This window comes from Centruroides sculpturatus, unplaced genomic scaffold, assembly GCF_000671375.1.
Source record: "Centruroides sculpturatus isolate CEXI.00-Female unplaced genomic scaffold, Cexi_2.0 scaffold1775, whole genome shotgun sequence".
Lineage (NCBI taxonomy): Eukaryota > Metazoa > Arthropoda > Arachnida > Scorpiones > Buthidae > Centruroides > Centruroides sculpturatus.
In genome coordinates this window covers 122,123-129,855 of record NW_019385932.1, presented here as the reverse complement: position 1 = coordinate 129,855, position 7,733 = coordinate 122,123, and the positions used below count along the sequence as shown (strand labels likewise).

Sequence of the window (7,733 nt, the reverse complement as noted above, 5' to 3'; positions counted from 1 at the left end):
AGTGCGGTGGCTAAGTTACGCGCTTTAGGAAGGGTAAATATATACAAATATTTAATGCTTTTAAATTCTATTACGACAAAACCTGAACATTGATTATTAATTCGTGAAAAACGACCGGATGGAAATAACGAAAAAGAAAAATGAAACTTGTTACGAATAGAAAAGTCGACCAAGGTCGGTTTAAACAATGAGAGTTCGAATGTCGACATAATTTAAATAAGTTAGAAAACCGATACATTGTAAAACATCTACTTCTACAAGTAATGAATGTAAATAGGCTAAATGAAAAATGGAAATTCATTTGAAAATTAAAACTTCTTATTTAAAAAAACGATTGGTACAATTTCAAAATAAAAGACATCTTGCATTCAAAGTTTGCTCTTCTACAACATCGATTTATCACAAAATTATTTGTTCTATGCGACGAGAATTATTTATAATGCCTTATCATTTATGCAAAGGAATGCTTTGAAATCCGCGTCTAACTGTTATAATTATTATATAAATTTTGTAATTAGTGCGCAAATTTCATAATACTTGAACTATTAATAATTAATGTATTTAATATACGAAAATTAATTTTAAATGTTTTCCGCGAGAAAGAAGTTGTCAGGAAATACTGTACCTCAGAAATGACACGTGCTGAGTGACGTTTCTAGTTATCCACGTGACTGAATTGCATCAAAATTAGGTCACGTGACACGTTTTGTATTCCTCCGTCCTCCAATAATTACCAATAGCAGTGGGAAAAAGTGGAAACTTGTCCTAAGATTTTTTGTTTATAGCACTTTATAAAAAGAAAAACAATTAAGATAAAACACTCATGTACGAATTCTATATGATCGCGCATAATTACAAATCATCATATTTTACTATTAAATAAATTGCTCTTAGTAAAATACTAGTAAATTATATTCGGAAATATATAATGTTTTAACTTTAATTTTTCCTAATCTTTCAATTCGCTTTAGAAACTTTTCTATGAAAATCTTGTAACAGCTGTGACACAAATTGGGTAATTAGTGTGCCTGCGGTCACTCAACGCTAAAACAAATTTCATTATCCCCTTGAGAATTGCTAAAAGCTTTCAAACAATAGATATTTTCTCCCCTTTCCGTTTAAGACTAGTGTACGAAAGTATTTAACTACGGAATTTGCATTTACAAACACAGAATATTAAAACACTTAAATAATACTTAAAAACGGGAAAAGCAATACATTTTTATAACATGTTAAATAAAAATTTATAAATAAAAGTATGGTAATAATTGAGTAAGTAATCCGATGCGTTTTCGCTTATAGCTCTTAATATACGCGTCTCCCCCAAATAATTCTAATTGTTTAGGACACGTCTATTAGAGAGGTGTCTAAAGAGAGCAAAATTAGAAAAAACGGGCCCATTCAGTAAATATCAACTATTACCGCATTTCGTATCAATTAGGTTGCATCACAATACAAAAGGGAAAAATATAATTATTTTGCTGGAACATATTCTATATGTACCCCTACGTCTTTTACTGACGTCTCTCAAAAATAAAAGAAAAAAACGCGTGGAATATAGATTATTATATATATTTTCGATAATTATTTACGAAAAGTGTTTACTTACATTGTGAATTTCATCAACTAAACGTAAACCTAACTGAACTCAAAGCGTAAACTCAAGTAACCCGACGTCTGTAAATACTTAGAAACCAGAAGAACGGAACAGAAAGGGTGGCACGTGATGAGTCATTACGGGGCAAGACAATTTTTAGCCAATCGTAGACCGTGAGAATAAGCTTTAATGAATAAATAGGTTTTATAGCCCAGTGACAAATGTCAAGAGAAAGTAATTCACTATTTCCACGTAGTGATTCTTTCGGAAACAAACAACCGATTGAACGCATTGTTGACTAATTACAATGCAAATTTAGAAAACAAGTTCAAGGATTTTCGGATATTGCTTCATTAAACTCGACATTTTCATCTTATATACATAACTAGAAACTCCACTGTCAAGAATGACGGAATACTTTTTATGAGAAAGGAGTGGCGTGCCGTGACATTTGATGAATAGTGTAGGGATCCTAAAATCGCGTCGGAATTTCGGTTGTTTGCAAAATTGCTATGTCAGGGAATTTCGGAAGTTCAATCGGGTCGAGAACACGTGTCGGGACAGTATACTCGTAGACTCGACCGAACTAAAACACTGGTTCTAAAATAAACGCGATACGATGATGAACGACAAAGGGGAATGCAAACCGAGTGAGAGGGGCTTTGTCAGGGTGCTCGTATATAAGAGTCAGAATGTATACAATCAAGAGAGGAGAGACTTATGGCCAAGAACACCTGTTAGATCATGTGAGCCCGGGACCGTCGCGGAAGGGGAGTAGGCGGACACAGAACATCTGGCCGATCGGTCAAGCCCGATGTCCAAGAAAAGGGGGGCCAAACGGCATAAATTATGAGCGTAGTTGTCAACGTTCGGGCGCCATCCCCGGCCGGACTTGGTTTCTGTCTTGCTTAGAAACAGAAGAATGACCAATCGAAACAGGAGAAAGGGACCCAAGACCAATCAAGAGGGGAAGATTCGAGGGAAAATCGTATAAAACCCCCGGATTAAGGTCGAGAGAGGAGAGAAGACGGAGCTTGCCACTTGCCTGTAAGTGTTCGTCGGAACGTCTACCAGCCCACTCCGTACGCCGACGTCCACCACCGGTTCTATGGACACTTCTTCCCCACTGCCCCGGGCTTCATCAACGTCTGGCATCATCCCGCACAAGATCGCCGTTATCCGGAGCTCCTCGCCCAACAGCTTGTATTATTCTTTTGTAAGTTCTCTTAAATGTTAAAATAAACGGTTATGGTAAGATACTTGTCATCTTTGCCTCTGCCGCCAACACTCACATACGATCGGTCCCTAGGCTTTTCCTGACGCGCAATTAACTTACTGCCCCGAAACAGTGCCGGTCCGAGGCAAGTTTTAGGATGGAGCGAGATCCTATTATGGCACCACCCTTGGTTGCCCCTAATTTATACCCTTTAATTTTCTTTACCACTGAGGCGCCTCCTAGGACTTAGCGCCTGCTCCGTTCGCCCTATGGTAGGGTCGGCTCTGCCCCGAAATGTCGGAAACTTACAATAGGAAGTTGTTACTGTAAGAAGCCGACTTCCAGGGGCAATCAGTTAATTGCGCGTCAGTGATAGTCTAGGGTCCATTCGTATTCGTTTGTTCGATAAGCCAGTAAAAATCGTAGACTTCTCTAAATGTACAGTATTTTTAATATCACAATTACATTCCGAATCGCTAGCCACGATATAAGGGCTAAAATTTAAAATAAAATAAAAACTTACTTGGTGAAATAAAATATGTGGTGGATATACATACCTGGTACAAAATATTCTTTAATTGTATGAATATACTTTTAAAGAAAATTATAATTAAATATAGCTTTCTAAATAAACGTAAATCAAATATTCTTTACTTTTAAATCGTAAAACAATCCACTTATCAAATAGCTCCCTGAGTGTTTAATGGACGGAATCAGAGACGGTCCTGGTAGGTGCATATACGCGGCTGCCAAATCCCGAGGGTGCCGATACCGGTCAATGTCAAATGCCTCTTTTGTCACATCACTAGTATACCTCAAAGGACACAACAGGGTTGTTGAACATTTTAAATGTTTCTAACCATAGCTGTAAAAATCTAAATATGTTAAATTTAACAGATTGTCCGTCATTTGTTTTCTAATTCGTTTTAGGACCAGGTGTTGTCCATGGAAATTTCCNAAAAGTGGAAACTTGTCCTAAGATTTTTTGTTTATAGCACTTTACAAAAAGAAAAACAATTAAGATAAAACGCTCATGTACGAATTCTATATGATCACGCATAATTACAAATCATCATATTTTACTATTAAATAAATTGTTTTTAGTAAAATACTAGTAAATTATATTCGGAAATATATAATGTTTTAACTTTAATTTTTCCTAATCTTTCAATTCGCTTTAGGAACTTTTCTATGAAAATCTTGTAACAGCTGTGACACAAATTGGGTAATTAGTGTGCCTGAGGTCACTCAACGCTAAAACAGATTTCATTATCCCCTTGAGAATTGCTAAAAGCTTTCAAACAATAGATATTTTCTTCCCTTTCCGTTTAAGACTAGTGTACGAAAGTATTTAACTACGGAATTTGCATTTACAAACACAGAATATTAAAACACTTAAATAATACTTAAAAACGGGAAAAGCAATACATTTTTATAACATGTTAAATAAAAGTATATATAAGTAAAATCCTGATATTATTTTATATAAAATTAAAGATTAATTTATTTCAGAATGAATATATTAGTATTGGTCCGAGTATAGTTTTAAGGACGACCAATATGTTATATTTTTTTACCTCTATTTAAGGAATATAGTAAATGTATATAATAGGACTGATGAATGTGTAGATTAAAAATAGCAACGATTTAAAAATTTAATTTTGTGACTAGAAATGTACGATATATTTTAGGTACACGCTGCCATCATCCCGACGACGTTTGAAAAAAGTTCTTCGGACCAGCATACATCTCTGCTTCTCTGATTACATAGGCTAATTAATATTTCGTTTTCGATTTTTACTGTGATTGTTAACGACTATTTTAAATATACATTGTCTTAAAGCAGATAAACAAAGATATTAGCGTCGGCGAATGTTTGTAAATAGCAGTTTCCCATTACAAATATGCGGTCGAAATGATGCTAGTGCGTGTTTATAACAAAGCATCTTATTTAGTTATTAAAATCATCATTTTTGAATCGTTATTATTTTAAATCTGCACGTCATAATCACATAACACTGTATTATTTTACGTTTATATATAACTTTATTTATATTATGAGCCTTAAAAAATAATGCCGAATCTTCAGCATTTCGTATCAATTAGGTTGCATCACAATACAAAAGGGAAAAATATAGTTATTTTGCTGGAACATATTCTATATTATGAGACTTAAGGATAATGCCGAATCTTCNGTGCGCAAATTTCATAATACTTGAACTATTAATAATTAATGTATTTAATATACGAAAATTAATTTTAAATGTTTTCCGCGAGAAAGAAGTTGTCAGGAAATACTGTACCTCAGAAATGACACGTGCTGAGTGACGTTTCTAGTTATCCACGTGACTGAATGGCATCAAAATTAGGTCACGTGACACGTTTTGTATTCCTCCGTCCTCCAATAATTACCAATAGCAGTGGGAAAAAGTGGAAACTTGTCCTAAGATTTTTTGTTTATAGCACTTTACAAAAAGAAAAACAATTAAGATAAAACGCTCATGTACGAATTCTATATGATCACGCATAATTACAAATCATCATATTTTACTATTAAATAAATTGTTTTTAGTAAAATACTAGTAACTTATATTCGGAAATATATAATGTTTTAACTTTAATTTTTCCTAATCTTTCAATTCGCTTTAGGAACTTTTCTATGAAAATCTTGTAACAGCTGTGACACAAATTGGGTAATTAGTGTGCCTGCGGTCACTCAACGCTAAAACAGATTTCATTATCCCCTTGAGAATTGCTAAAAGCTTTCAAACAATAGATATTTTCTTCCCTTTCCGTTTAAGACTAGTGTACGAAAGTATTTAACTACGGAATTTGCATTTACAAACACAGAATATTAAAACACTTAAATAATACTTAAAAACGGGAAAAGCAATACATTTTTATAACATGTTAAATAAAAATTTATAAATAAAAGTATGGTAATAATTGAGTAAGTAATCCGATGCGTTTTCGCTTATAGCTCTTAATATACGCGTCTCCCCCAAATAATTCTAATTGTTTAGGACACGTCTATTAGAGAGGTGTCTAAAGAGAGCAAAATTAGAAAAAACGGGCCCATTCAGTAAATATCAACTATTACCGCATTTCGTATCAATTAGGTTGCATCACAATACAAAAGGGAAAAATATAGTTATTTTGCTGGAACATATTCTATATGTACCCCTACGTCTTTTACTGACGTCTCTCAAAAATAAAAGAAAAAAACGCGTGGAATATAGATTATTATATATATTTTCGATAATTATTTACGAAAAGTGTTTACTTACATTGTGAATTTCATCAACTAAACGTAAACCTAACTGAACTCATAGCGTAAACTCAAGTAACCCGACGTCTGTAAATACTTAAAAACCAGAAGAACGGAACAGAAAGGGTGGCACGTGATGAGTCATTACGGGGCAAGACAATTTTTAGCCAATCGTAGACCGTGAGAATAAGCTTTAATGAATAAATAGGTTTTATAGCCCAGTGACAAATGTCAAGAGAAAGTAATTCACTATTTCCACGTAGTGATTCTTTCGGAAACAAACAACCGATTGAACGCATTGTTGACTAATTACAATGCAAATTTAGAAAACAAGTTCAAGGATTTTCGGATATTGCTTCATTAAACTCGACATTTTCATCTTATATACATAACTAGAAACTCCACTGTCAAGAGTGACGGAATACTTTTTATGAGAAAGGAGTGGCGTGCCGTGACATTTGATAAATAGTGTAGGGATCCTAAAATCGCGTCGGAATTTCGGTTGTTTGCAAAATTGCTATGCCAGGGAATTTCGGAAGTTCAATCGGGTCGAGAACACGTGTCGGGACAGTATACTCGTAGACTCGACCGAACTAAAACACTGGTTCTAAAATAAACGCGATACGATGATGAACGACAAAGGGGAATGCAAACCGAGTGAGAGGGGCTTTGTCAGGGTGCTCGTATATAAGAGTCAGAATGTATACAATCAAGAGAGGAGAGACTTATGGCCAAGAACACCTGTTAGATCATGTGAGCCCGGGACCGTCGCGGAAGGGGAGTAGGCGGACACAGAACATCTGGCCGATCGGTCAAGCCCGATGTCCAAGAAAAGGGGGGCCAAACGGCATAAATTATGAGCGTAGTTGTCAACGTTCGGGCGCCATCCCCGGCCGGACTTGGTTTCTGTCTTGCTTAGAAACAGAAGAATGACCAATCGAAACAGGAGAAAGGGACCCAAGACCAATCAAGAGGGGAAGATTCGAGGGAAAATCGTATAAAACCCCCGGATTAAGGTCGAGAGAGGAGAGAAGACGGAGCTTGCCACTTGCCTGTAAGTGTTCGTCGGAACGTCTACCAGCCCACTCCGTACGCCGACGTCCACCACCGGTTCTATGGACACTTCTTCCCCACTGCCCCGGGCTTCATCAACGTCTGGCATCATCCCGCACAAGATCGCCGTTATCCGGAGCTCCTCGCCCAACAGCTTGTATTATTCTTTTGTAAGTTCTCTTAAATGTTAAAATAAACGGTTATGGTAAGATACTTGTCATCTTTGCCTCTGCCGCCAACACTCACATACGATCGGTCCCTAGGCTTTTCCTGACGCGCAATTAACTTACTGCCCCGAAACAGTGCCGGTCCGAGGCAAGTTTTAGGATGGAGCGAGATCCTATTATGGCACCACCCTTGGTTGCCCCTAATTTATACCCTTTAATTTTCTTTACCACTGAGGCGCCTCCTAGGACTTAGCGCCTGCTCCGTTCGCCCTATGGTAGGGTCGGCTCTGCCCCGAAATGTCGGAAACTTACAATAGGAAGTTGTTACTGTAAGAAGCCGACTTCCAGGGGCAATCAGTTAATTGCGCGTCAGTGATAGTCTAGGGTCCATTCGTATTCGTTTGTTCGATAAGCCAGTAAAAATCGTAGACT

At 36.4% G+C, this 7,733-nt stretch overlaps 1 long non-coding RNA gene across 1 annotated transcript; it reads right to left on the bottom strand.

Annotated features, from left to right (window-relative positions):
• Nucleotides 1–51: 51 nt before the first annotated feature.
• Nucleotides 52–2,913, bottom strand: LOC111612646. The gene is made up of 3 exons (XR_002754645.1): nucleotides 2,890–2,913; nucleotides 1,610–2,822; nucleotides 52–787 (listed from the first exon to the last, which is right to left on the bottom strand). It is a non-coding gene; the product is annotated as an uncharacterized LOC111612646 (long non-coding RNA).
• Nucleotides 2,914–7,733: the final 4,820 nt, after the last annotated feature.